A 13,374-nucleotide genomic window follows, 5' to 3' on the forward strand; every position below is an offset into this window, starting at 1 on the left:
TTCAGAGTAAACGCTGCAGTTTTGTGTGGACTCACAGTAGCGGGGGATTTTCGAGGCTCCCCGTCTGCCAATTTTACAGCTGGAAGGGCAAAGGCCCTTTGAACTCTACTGGAAAACCCAGAGACATTCAGCGAACGAGAGGGCCGGGCCCCGGGTCCCGCGGCTTCTCCCACCTTTTGTCCAGCCTGAAAGGCCTCACTGGCTGCAACGCATCACTTGGCACCCAGTGTTTGCCGTTGGAAAACCTGATTAAAGGAGGCGAGACGCACACATACACAGCCTAAGCCTATCAATGACTCGCACAACCCTCCCGAGATACTGTATTTGTCCTGGCGGCTCGGCCGCTCGGGGCGAAAGCTCTCGTTCATTGATCTCGGTCTGATAAAGCCGCCGGCGTGGTGTGCGTGGTGCCTTATGGGTTTCATTCCACTCAGGCGAGTCCATTTCAGTGAGCTGTGGTTGAGCTAATGTGGGACACGCTGCGCCAGTCATGGCCATTGGGATTTGGCCTAAGTGATGTGTGTTGTGATGCTGCCTTCTTTTGAAATTCTCCAGCGACGGGGGGAGCCTTTCGCGCTATTCCTCGCCGTTTCTCGAAGGTCTTCGGTGAACGAAATGTTCGAAAATGACGTCCCGTTTCGATGCGACGGTAGTTTTCGAATCATCGGAAAGCGCGCTTCCGCTGAAAGGAGTTCAAATATTTCCGCTTCCGCTGAAACGATAACACGGTTGCCATTTAACGGACGGCAGTCACGAAGGTCGATCGGAACAAATAAATCGCTCGGCGTTTAATTATATCCTAAACTGTGTTTTCTTTCCCGCAAATACCGGCGCGTGTTTGGAGAAACGCCTCCCGATTGCTGAGTAAACACTCAGCGCGGTCGAAGACGTCTGACAGATGCTCTTTGAGTTCTATTGGCTTAGACCCTGCCGCCTGTCACCTTTCACATCTCGCCGGGCGCGGAGGTGACCTCCGTGTCGCCTCCGAGCGCCGCGCGTTATTGGCCCTAACGCAATCAAATGCACGTTCAGCATTCGGGGGGTCGGGCGGCGGCCGCCGCTAAGGTGCCCTGGTGCGCAGGGAGCGTGAACCCTGGTGACCTTTAGCACCTGAACCGTGACCCTCATTTACAAGCGGGTCATCTCTGAAACAACCGCATTTACAAAGGGTCAGCTGAGATCCCCGCGCGCCAAACGGCTCCGAAAAGCGTCCGGATCCTAATCATATCGTGTTTCCTAATAGTGGAAACACGACTGCGTATCGGCAGCGGTGGAAAGCGGGGTCACAACCTGGGGGAGAGAAATGTAATGCGGCGAGTGGAGCCGAAGAGACGGCTTCTCTTAAAGGAAAAATGAAGTCAATACGCAAGGCGGGCACGCACGTACGCAGACCTAAGGTCAATTATCGCCACAGGTAATGAGTTGGGTGCGCTGTGCCTAATATTCCACATCAAAAATACGACTGTCACAACAAGCTATGAAATAGTTCCTTGTTTATTTGCTTGTTTCTGGGAGCAGCGTCGTCATCCGAGCGAAGGCGGTTTTGTGTTTCTTTATGTTTTTCCCCAACCGCCGATCGGGTTTCGATCTTTGCGTCGTATTCAAACGGTTCGGCGATTTTACATTACATTACATTACATTACGTTGCATTTGGCAGACGCTTTTATCCAAAGCGACTTACAATAGAGGACATAGGGACTGCGAATACACTTGCAAATACACGATGCACGGGAAATATACAGAACAGTAAGCTTGGGTTAGTGAGGGTTTTTTTTTTTTTTTTGGACAGAGACACACAAACGTACACACACACACACACACACACACACACTGCATACCTTGACTAACCGTCAACGTGAAAAGACATGCCGAAGACATGTGCTTACGACCAGGACCTACATTTACAAGAAAAAAAAGCAAAAAAGGGCAAAAGTAGGCGCTTGTACTACGCTCTAGATCTGCAAACGCCGGCAAAGATTCGTCTCTTTTCGTCGCCGTTTCAGCGGCGCGTTCTTGATTCATGTCGGACTTCACCCCCGGCGCGGACGAGACTCTGAACTGGATCGGAGAAAACCCGATCCCCAGTTTGCACGATGTTCATCCGACCCGTGCCGAAACCAAAAAAACGGTTAATTCGGTCTTAATTCGGCACGGCGTTAAACGCCTTCACACGGGCCGGCCCTACGCCAGCTATGACATAAAAAAAAATTATCTTTTTTTTTTTTTTTTTTTTTTCTATCCAGCTTTTACTTTCAGACACACACATCCATTGTTGCAGATGGCCCGGTCTTGGCGTACAGCTGTGCCCAAACACTGCACTCATTGCCGGGGCATCTCAATAAAAGCAAAAAAAAAAAAAAAAAAAGGTCGGTTTGCTTCGACCCTTTGGCAACACGAACAGGCACAAATATGAATGACATAATGCTCTGCTTTATGGTTAATCAAATCCCCGCTAAAGAGAGAAGCGGGGGAGCGCTTTGGAAGTTGACAGATGTAGTTAAACGCCTAAAAAAAAAAAAAAACGCCGTTTCGAGATCGTCGCGAACGCGAGACCGGTTTTCTAACCTCGCGGAAATCGATCGGGGCGAATAGACAAGGGAGGGGGGGGGGGGGGCTTTTCATTCGATTCGTATTCCGTTCGATAGCCGGTGAAAGATTCACCTGTCGTCCCAGAGAGAGAGAGAGAGAGAGAGAGAGACGGACAAAGGGGCGGCGAATGAAAAGAGGAGGATACGGAGGGAGAGAGAAAGGAAATAAATTGAGAGAGAGGGAGAGGGAGGTCACGGCGACCGTGTGATGGTCGCTGACACGGGAGTTCAGCCGGCGGTCAAGGGAAGCAGTTGAAGATGAAGCAGACACACAGGCGAGGCTCTGTGTGCAGGTGCCCCCTCGCTGCCCCGCTCGCTTTCATCCCCCATCCACTCCCACATCGCCCCGCCGGCCCCGCCTGCTATCCACCAATCAGGGCGCAGAGGGGGCGGCGGCACGGCGGGGACACATCAAAGCGTCCCCTCGGTGAGAGGCTCAGGGCCGATGCTGGCACAACACAGAGGAGCACAGAAGAAAGCGGGGACGGCCAGTTAGAAAAAAGGAGTCCAAATGGAATGGAAAAAAGGAGTCCAACCAGAACAAAACATTTCATTCTCTTCACAAACCAGCATTATGCCAGCCGCGCAACCGAAAAAAAAAAAAAAAAAAAAAAAAAAACCCAGGCGCATTTTTCTCACTGCCTTGAGCCAATGGCCCCCTTGAGTATGTGAACAAGGGGGATAATTTAATTAAGAAAATCCAATCTTCCAGTTTGGGGGAACAAAGTTAGATTTGAATGAGTGCAATATGTTCCCTCCTTTCTTTTTTCAAATTAAAATTTCATAGCTGAAATCAAAGCGCTGCTGAGGTGCCCCAATCTCTGGTGAGAGTGTGCTTTCAGAGGAGACGTGCTGATGGGAAAAAGTGCTAGCTTGTCCTGTGTTCTCAAATCTAATTAGAATATTTTGAACATTTTTCCACGTACAAAGAATGCATTGGTCTGCAGGTAAATGAAATACGAAGGAACACACACACACACACACACACACACACACACACACAAAGGGCTTCGGTAGAAAACAGCTTGAACGCCAGGTCCTGCCTCACATCTCTAACCTTAGAAAAGAGGATAAACACCGACTATGAATAAAATTAATAAAAACACACCTAGCCGCTATCTGGTGATTACATTGCGGGATTTTCCGGGTTGATCAAGACATAACGCGCCTTCCTTCTGATGTGCGACCCCTCGCGTCTGCTCCGAACTTCACTTTCTTTGTGAGCGGCGCCGCAGAACGGCGAGCACCCCTGCAGGAACGCCGAGCAGCGCGCACACAAGCGCCAGCCTCATAATACACGTGTCAAGTCCCTAAGTGAGTATGATGCACAATCCAGCAAGCTTTTGCATATGTTAAGAAGGATAATAGGCTCCTGTGGGAGAAGAGGCTGAGGCCCAAAAGTGAGCATGACTATAAAAGTGCTGTGAAAGGGATGCACACCACTGAGAGAGAGAGAGAAGAGGGAAAAAAGAAAAGTGTTGAGGGAGCCTCCGTGAACAAACATCACTTTGAATAATACATTGTGGAAATAAAACAGAGCTTGTATACACAATAATAACAGTTTAGAGGTTTGGCTTCACCTTCCCCTAGGCACTGTCAGTAATTTGAACAAAATGTCACTCAAAGCACAAAGAAAGGAGGAGTGGAGAAGAAAAAAAAACAAAAAAAACATTTGGTACTCTTGCTTTAAAAGAGCTTTTGATTCACTAAATGTTCCCTTTACTCATCTTTTCCCCCGATGGAAGCCAAACATGAAGCGCAGCATTAGGATCAATACTTAACAAAAACAACAGCAACAAAACAACACCCCTGTGACTTTGTTGGATTGAGCTGCGAGGGAGCGCCGCCGCCGCCGCCGCCGCCGCCGCCGCCGCCTGTATCCCCGCATCGCCTGTGCTCTCGGGTCCGTCGATAAGACGATGAGCAATGCCCCGGATTCGGGATGCTCGGATTCGGCCCCCTCGCCCGAGAAAACAGAAAAAGAAAATATTCGGGTCACTTGACAACAACAGGCTTTCGTCATCTTCTCAAAACAAACTCCTCGCGTATTGAAAGCAGGAAACCCCTTGTTGAGACGACGAACGGGTTTGGAAACATCGAGCGCCGTCGATGGAAATATCAGAGGCGGACGGGTGTCGTCGACGCCCGTTTAAGTGATATTATAGACACGGCGTCTCAACGTAATGAAAACTTATTGACGCCCCGCGCTGCGGTAATGATGGAATTGACTGCACGCGCAAAGCTATCATTTGCATTATTCAGGCTGCGTGACGGGAGTCGATGGGAAAAAAAAAAAAAAAAGACGTCGGGCCGCGGTTTGATGTGATTGGTGTCAATCTCCCAAAAGCGCATTATATGCATTTTTTTTGAAGGCGGCGCACGAGGCCCCCGGACAATGCGGCGGTCGTGACAAATCTCGGGGATTTATCACCAGACAATAAAACAGAGCCGCTCGGCGGGAAACGGAACACGCCGAACACGTGTTCCGTGGTGTGTGCAATTTCATGTAAAGACCCAGCTGACATTCTGGCAGCATCCTCCTCTCTGTTTTCACTTGCCATCCCCTCTTCCTGTGCCAGCTTATCCTGCGTGTGGTCTTTGCTGTGACTTGGCACCGCACCTCGACGGCTTACATTACCACCGTCGTTCCGCTAAACGAAACCCGGCCGCCGTTTGCCGGGCGGGAGAGAGGGCGCGGCCGCCGCGCGGGCCAACGCGGGTCAAGTCGCGCATCTGAAGTGCAGATTTGGGTAAAAGTTAGAGGCGTCTCCGCCGCCGTCGACGCGCGGGATAACCTTCCCGCTGTTCGTGAGCGGAGGCCGCGATGCCCTCGGTCCGGCCGGGGTCGGCGCTCGTCGGATCGGCGGCGGCCGCCTATCCATCTTCCCTCATTGTGCACAGAGGTGACAGCTGGCATTCAGCTGTTTGTAAAAGGCCTTTAAAAAAACACGCGGGGCCTCCGTACTCGGCTACATTAAAGTAATTAGCCGCCAAGCTAGTAGAATGCACCCCCCACCAAGTGCCGGCAAGTCTGCGGATTGATGTCAGCATCCTGTTTGACACATCTGGGCAAGGGAGAGTAATGAAAACAGCTGCTTCTGCCCATATGGCATCCAAAGGCTGGCAGCGTGGCAGTGTGCTGTGCCAACCTGAGGCAAATTATCCATCATTAATCCCGGGATCTGACCGGCATACGAGTCGCCGCTAATCAAAACATCTGGGGACGGTGGCAGAAGAAGGGGGGAGGTCTCACTTGAAAGGGACACATTTTCTGAGTCGAGTCGACGCAAGAGAGACGCGGTAAATACGCTCTCTATCTATCTATCTATCTATCTATCTATCTATCTATCTATCTATCTATCTATCTATCTATCTATCTAGACTCGGCTGCACGGCGAGTGGCGTTGAGGAGGAAGAGCGTATCTTTCCGTTCGTCGCAAAATGGAACGGCAAACTGTGCGTCGTGTTTCAGCCGCAAAACGCTCACTTTTGTTGTAGGTGTTCGGCGTCATCATGCACGATCACATCCCCGTCTATGTGTACACGAATATCTATATCTGTCAATTTCTGTCTGTTTGTCCCGATCGGACAACATAACATTGTTAATTTAAATGTTATTCTCAGAAATCTTTTGCCCCCGCGCACGTTGCGTGAGAGTGAAAATCAATCCCCGGCTCTTCTTTGATTAGCCCTCACGTTTGTTTCTGCGTTTGTCTATTATGTGTCCTTTCCATTAATAGGCCGGCCTGCTCAGAACCGTGCATCAAATTCCCTCAGAAAGTCGGTGACATTAAAATGTCGTTTGATGTGCCTTCCCCAAGCAGGGAGCACTAACAGTAATAGTGATTCTGTCACTTAATGCTTTTCCGGGGATCAATAGCTCTTAAATGCTAAAGTGGGACAATTAAAAATAAATAGGAGGTTGCTCTAGTCTAAATCAGATTATACATTGCTGCCCCTAGCAGGTCCTCAAAAGCACAGTATGTCTCCTCAGTGAGTCATCTGCACAGCACCCCGGTTTGTGACTGATGCATATGTAAGTGAGGATGAATTGGAAACACAGCTTGGTTTTTCTTTTCCTACCAGACGCTCTTTCAGTCAGTCGATATGATTATTATTGCACGGGAAAAATCGCCGCTTAACGCCGCAAAAGGTTCCCGCGTTCGCTCGGCCCGGGATAAGGGGCTCGTCCGTGCCGTCGGAGTTCGAGCGCGACGGAATCGCCCGACGACGGCCTATTTTTTTTTTAGATTTATATCGGCTTTTGAGGATCCGCGGGTTCGCCGGGCTCCAGCGGTAATACAGTTGTAACACGAGGCAAACACGTGACGGGACCCCGTTCCTGACAGACACGACCGAACCCAACGCAATTAGCTCGTGACAGCAGGCGCTGCCCAACTCCGTTGCGTTAACACGTTTCGGGTTTCCTTGTAATGGCCACAAAGTGATCCTAACTTTCAATTAACACATCCCCTGCCTCGGCCGCCCCGGCCGGTGGCTCATTTCCGCATCCCCGCCATTAGCTGCGTGGGAAGAACTGTCTTGGCACAGGCGGGCTACACACATGCTGACTGTGAGAGGCAACAGCTTTCGCAAACAAACGCTCCGCCATCTCTCTCTGTCTCTATCTATCCGTCTCCCAAATTCGCATTTTTCAGTTTTACACCGTAGATTTGTAGCCGCCGAGGCTCTAAGAGGCAGAATATCCGTCTCTGTCCGCCGCAGAGAGGAAGTACTGATGTTCCCGCTCCGGACCAAATCAGGATAAATGGCTGTTTCCTCTGAGGGGAGACAAGGAGGAGGCGGCGCATAAGCACACATAGGGCAGGGACCTTCTCCCAAACAGGTGGGGGTCCATCGTCATCCAGCGGCGCGCTATCCATCACGTCGCGCGACTCCACGAGGGAGTCCTCGATAGGCGCGCGTGAGGCCTCCCGGTGACACGGCGCCGGGGGAATTACGCCGCACGAGCGATTGCTCAGGTAAGCGGCGGCTCGCTGTCAAACGGCGGTCTTCTTTAACTTGCTCCTCGCTCTCCATTAGCGCGGGGGATGAAGGAGTGCTCGCCGCTGTCATTGGAGTCTATTGACCTTTGGCGATTCAGCCGGCGGGCCGTAGCTGTGACAACAGGCGAGGGAGGCCTAACCCGCGCGCCCGTACGCACATGTAGCCCGATGAGCGACACGGCTCTATAAAGTGTCATTTACCTTGTCAGCCGGCGGATACGATCCATATGGATGGACACGTATCCTCTCTAGGTCACGCACGCTTTGTGTGCAGAGCGGGCCGTCCGGGACCCGGGTTCAATATCGGTGATGGATGTCTTTTGTCCGTCGCGACCGGCGGCGAGTGGCATCTTTATGAGGGCCGGCGTCGGAGTCGGACGTTCGAAAACTACGAGAAACGAAGGAACTTCTATAGATCATCGAATACCGAATTGACTGTTTAATCTCCCGGCGAAGTCTGCGCCGTCGCGGCGCGTGTTTCAAGATCATTTAAATTCAGCCGACGTGCGCGTTCAATATACAGCGCAGGATGTGCGCCGCATTAAGCTCTGCCCGGTCTCGGAGGTGCATTACCCGGTAGCGCTTGTCATTTTGGCTCTATCGCCGTTTTGACCTTGTTTCGGGGGCAATGGGAGTCATCAAGAGCCGCGCGCTAACTTCCGAGGGACCGCGTAGAAATGACAGGTCCCCGCGGAGGCTGGATAAACACGTGCTTTGGTGAAAGTTGCACGCAATTTGTTCTTTGCTCATCTTAACTGTAGTTATTACTATTTTAAATGGATACATCTGTCTATGTGAAGACTTTCATTACCTCCACTCATTACCGGCACATCACAGTGCTCCCCAAGGATACGCCTTTTACGTGCTCATTCACTGAAATCCACTTTAATGTTCTGAATTTGATGCTCGTCTCAAAACAAATTTGTCTGAAGCAATTAAAAAGTATCACCTAACAGTCCCTCCTAAATGGGAGGCTTTACATCAGCTCTTTCTTTCACCGACTGTGAAAACACGCCGAGCGCTTTATTTGACCTTGCTTTAAACTCCACATCAAAAATGAACTGATTAAACCTAAAGACTTGCGTTTGATGTCACGTGGGAAATGTGTGATACTCAGAACCATGTTTTGATTCATATTCAGCCATTATTTGTCTATTATTTTATCATCGCTTTATACGGGTGACAGTCGGTTTCGACGTGTATTATAAGACGCGCGCGTCACCGGCCGGCAGTTTTTTTTTCAATGCAATTAATATTTCACGAGTGCATTTGTGATTTTTTTTTTTTTTTCCAAAAAAATACATTCATACTGCTGATTTCAATATTCATTTTCCATCGCTGCTATCAGGGCCGCTGAGCTAACAAGTTCACTGTGGCATTGAACCAAATAAATCCCCGAAAAATAATTAAAAACAGAGAATATAACATGAAAATATGTAATGAAATCTTGTTTTACTAAGTATGCGTCTTTTTTTTTTATTTTTTTTTTAGGAACCTGCACTTTTACCATTGAGGAACAACTTATTTAAAAACATAGCAATCCTGCCTGTACCAGATGTGAACACCAGCAGGTATTTTCATCATCCTAAACGGTTATATGTATAAACATGGAAGTAGTACAAACCAATCTTTGGATATTCTGTCCCATTATTTTGTCTCGACCACATGTTGCAAGTTACAGCCGAAAAAATTAATTCAACACAGGTCGTAGAGGTTTTTTTTTTCCCTTTTTTTTTTTTTTTTTTGGTAACTGCAGCTTCTAAACCCAAAAGCCCCGCACTGACATCAGAAGCCCCAAAACTTGTATGCAGCCTGTCTCAAACACACTGCCACGCTCAATTAAATCCAGGTCAAAATAATAAAGATTGAAGCTAAAAGTAGTGAGAAAGGTCCCGACCCGCGCAAGTGGACAGAAATACGAGCCTCCTCGGAATGCGAGCGTTTTAGGGGTCGTGAAAAAAATGCAGCTGTTGCTGATGTAATCAGTTGGTTCCAGGGCTCATTTAAAGGTCAGAGTTCAGCGAAATGACAATTGCCTAGCGTGGGCCCGCGATTCACCATATGACTGCGTTTAGTATAATTACACCTTCAAGGTGTTTTTTTTTTTACTTCGTAGTTACTTTTGTGAGTGTCATTTGAGTACGCTCAAAAGAAGCCGGCGGTTTGGTTTAAAAACCTTACGAGAGCGAGTCGGAATCGACGCGGGTCGCCGAGCGGAGGTTCAGATGAAAGCGTTTCGGTCTTTTCTGTCCTCAGCCTTACCTCGTCCCCTTAATTTCGGAGGGGGGCGTTTCCGGTTTCCATGTTAAAGTATTTCCCCCTATTTGTTTAATATTGTTTGTACAGCTGCACCGCATACCTGCCGGCGAACCGGCTTCCAGTCTTTTCAAATCCACGCTTCTCGACGGTCATTGGCCGCGGCCGCGCTTTCATCTCAGCAACGGGTTCGATTGAACCTACAACTTGAAATGCGACCTGCCGAAAAAGTCCCGTGGATACTATAAATAAAACGCAAGATGTTTCGAAGATTCTGATTATGGCGTATTCGATTCAAATGACCTCCCCGATCGGGTATATCTCGGTTTCTTTACAACTCCTGGACCGTAAAAAGTAACGTTATTATGCAAAGCTTTTAAAGTAGGTCATAGGTCGCGTGTTACGTTTTTGGAAAAACGATTTTCTCCGGCGTATAACCGTGACCGCATCCTTCGTTTCTGTGGCCGACGGTATCTCGTCGTCTATTTTTGTCAGAGCGCATCGCAAACGTTGCTGGAAAACATTCGAACAATACCGGTATACGCTCTGCCGCTGGTAAACGCAGCGCTTTCTAAAACGATGATGTGAAATTAATAGTCGTTCACAAGGTCTCCTTTGCTTATTAGTCAATAGCAATCAATCTGCATTCATTTTTCGTAACGCCGAGACTGTTTGCGCTCGATATTTATGCCCGTCGCTGCCCTCTCGGTATCTTTTTCTTCCGAGTACCCTCTCGACCGACTGGTTCCTTTTCAGCAGTCTTTCAGGTAGCCTCTCATCGCAGCTGCGTTGCTACCTTGTTCCGCCCACCTGGCTGTTTCTTTGTCTCCATTGTGAACGGACGACATCAACAATGAAAGGGCCCTTTTTGCATTTGCAAAGCGATATATTTTTTTCATGAAGGAAGAGATATATTTTAGCACGGTGGGCGTAATCAGCATATTCCATGTTGTTTAGAAAAAAGCGGAGCCCGATTAGCGATTAGATGTTTTTCGTCGATACCCTGGAGTTCTGTGTTAAAGCGAAAGAATTTGAATTTAGCGAATTTAGCGCCTATTCAAAAATGCCCCTTGCGCGACCCCATCGAGCACCCGGGGTTACAAACGCCGCCAGTTATTGTTCTACGGTACAGCTAACTTGGATTTAGATATCGCCGTTGTGTACCGGTGATTTGGGCGTTCTCTTCGTGCAATACAGCGGTCGGGAGGGGGGGGGGAAGCCGATATCACTGGTGAGCTGGCCGGCGGGTGTTCCACCGCTAACCTCGCGCTGTCAGGCAATTCCACCTCATTGGAAAAAGTCATATGAAATAAATGCTGGCTGCTGACTCCTCCAATTTCACGGCACTCCTCTCTGTCACCCCGAGTGGCTTCCCCTAGATTGAGATATTTGCAAACTGTCATCTCCCATAGATATCTGTCCGGTGTGATGCTACCGGTGGCCCTTCAAGTCAGACCGTGAGCGGTTTTGGTACAACATTTCCCCGTCATCAGTTAGTCTTTCGAAAAACCAAAACGGTGGCGGCGAAAAAAAAAAAAAAAAAAATAGTGGCTGTTGGGCGATGGAGGAAAAACCCTTTTAAACACAGCACAAGCACTCACATAGCTGTGCACATATTCATCTTCCCTTCATATCCAGCGCTGTCACTCACTTCCCATGACTCCTTATCTGACATGCTCCAATCTTTGAACTCCATTAGTGGAAGCAAATCCCTCTCCCTGTCTTTGGGATAAAATGGGCTTTGGCATAGTTCCATGCTGAGATTAAAAGTTGTCATGTCTTGTGTAGCCGCGGAGGTAGAGTAAGTCTTCAAGGCTCTTTAGGATAATAATCTGGCAGCTCATTATTCCGTGCACATTTTCATCAGTATCAGATATAAATCAGATAAGAATTAACTAATTTCAAATTTGGTCTAGATTACAGTGTCAAATAAACTCAAATAAAACACTGTATGTAAGACAAAATTAAATACTGAACACTGTTTCGTTCCATTTTCCACGGCCTTGTTAGCCAAAAGTCCCCACCCTTTTAAAAGACAAACGGTGTGGGAACTGTTTCTATTCGATCAGAGCCGTTGGATTTTATTGCTCCATGAAATTACATGCATTACACAACATTTCAAATCATATGCCAGCTTAAATGGCATATTATAGAGTACTTTTAACCCTCTGATTGCAACCCCCTGGTTTATTGGCGGCTATTATGAAAACCTTATTGTGCACATGGAGCTAATGAGAAGACATGGAACAAATGGACAGAATTTGTAATAGGAATCCATGCTTTATATATATATATATATATATATATATATATATATACACACACACACACACACTCTCTCTCTCCCACATACACAATTATATGTACTCATGTACATATTTAAATATACACACACTCACGCACAAGTACTTGAGGGTATGTTTGTACATATACATAGACTTAGTGTCCCTCTCTATATATAGAAGCTAATTCTATGTATATATGCATGTATACATAGAATATATGTGTATATATATGCGTGTGCGTGTGTGTGTGTAGATATAGATATATAATGTGTGATTATCAGCCAGACTGAAAGGAAGGGTGAGTGCAGTTTGGAGACAGTGGGATTGAATTGAAGAAAAGACAGGAGGAAAAGCCGGATGTTGCAGAGATGAAGCTGTTGAGGTTTTTTTTGGGAATCGCAAGGATGGATGGGATCCAGAATCAGTGGATCAGAGCGACGGCACGCTAGACATTCTGCAGAGAAGGTCAGAGAGGCCAGACTGAGAGGGTTCAGAGGGGGGATGGCGAATGTATTGGTAGAAGGATGCCGGGGTTGGACTTGCCGGCTCACGAGACGTATACTCTGGGCTTTTATCCGGCCCGCTAAACTTGAAATGCTTTTAATTTAATATAATAAACTTTTTTGCTTTGCCCTTTGAACCCTTCTGTAAAAATGAACATATCACAGAAAAGTATTGAGAGTTTAACAAGGAGTGGACAACAAAATATAGTTTCACCAAAGTCTGATCAATGGTTGTACGCATGACATAACGAGAGCGTGTTGCGGTTTTCAAATAAAACAATTTCAGCCGTCACTTTGCCAAAATTCATGCTAGCTATGCTATTGAGCAGTCAAGTCAAGAACGGTTGCCGGCTGATCTAAAGACGGCAAAACATTTTTCGCCGGAAAACCCGGATTAAAGAGCCGAGTACCGACGCAACATTTGGGATACGGACCCGATCGATACGCCACGGCAACAGAGAAAGGGTTCATAGACGTTACTGATGTCCTGGCATCGGGGGAACAGATCATAATAGCAGAACGTACACAAAGCAGGGGAATCGGAGAAAGGTAAAGTTGGAAGACGGGTAAGAGTGACGTCTGGCGAGGGAGTGAGGCGACAGAGGCGGTTTGTTCCGGGAGGTCTACGATGGCAAGCCGGACTTCCTCACGACCAGTTGGGCCGGAAGCGAAGGGGTTTAAGTTCGCGCTGATCGCTTGCGATCGGCAGCTGCGCATCCGGGTGGACCAAATCAGC

This window comes from Fistularia commersonii, chromosome 17 (assembly GCF_037954325.1).
Source record: "Fistularia commersonii isolate RoL2024-O1a breed Wild chromosome 17, RoL_Fcom_v1.0, whole genome shotgun sequence".
NCBI classification, from domain to species: domain Eukaryota; kingdom Metazoa; phylum Chordata; class Actinopteri; order Syngnathiformes; family Fistulariidae; genus Fistularia; species Fistularia commersonii.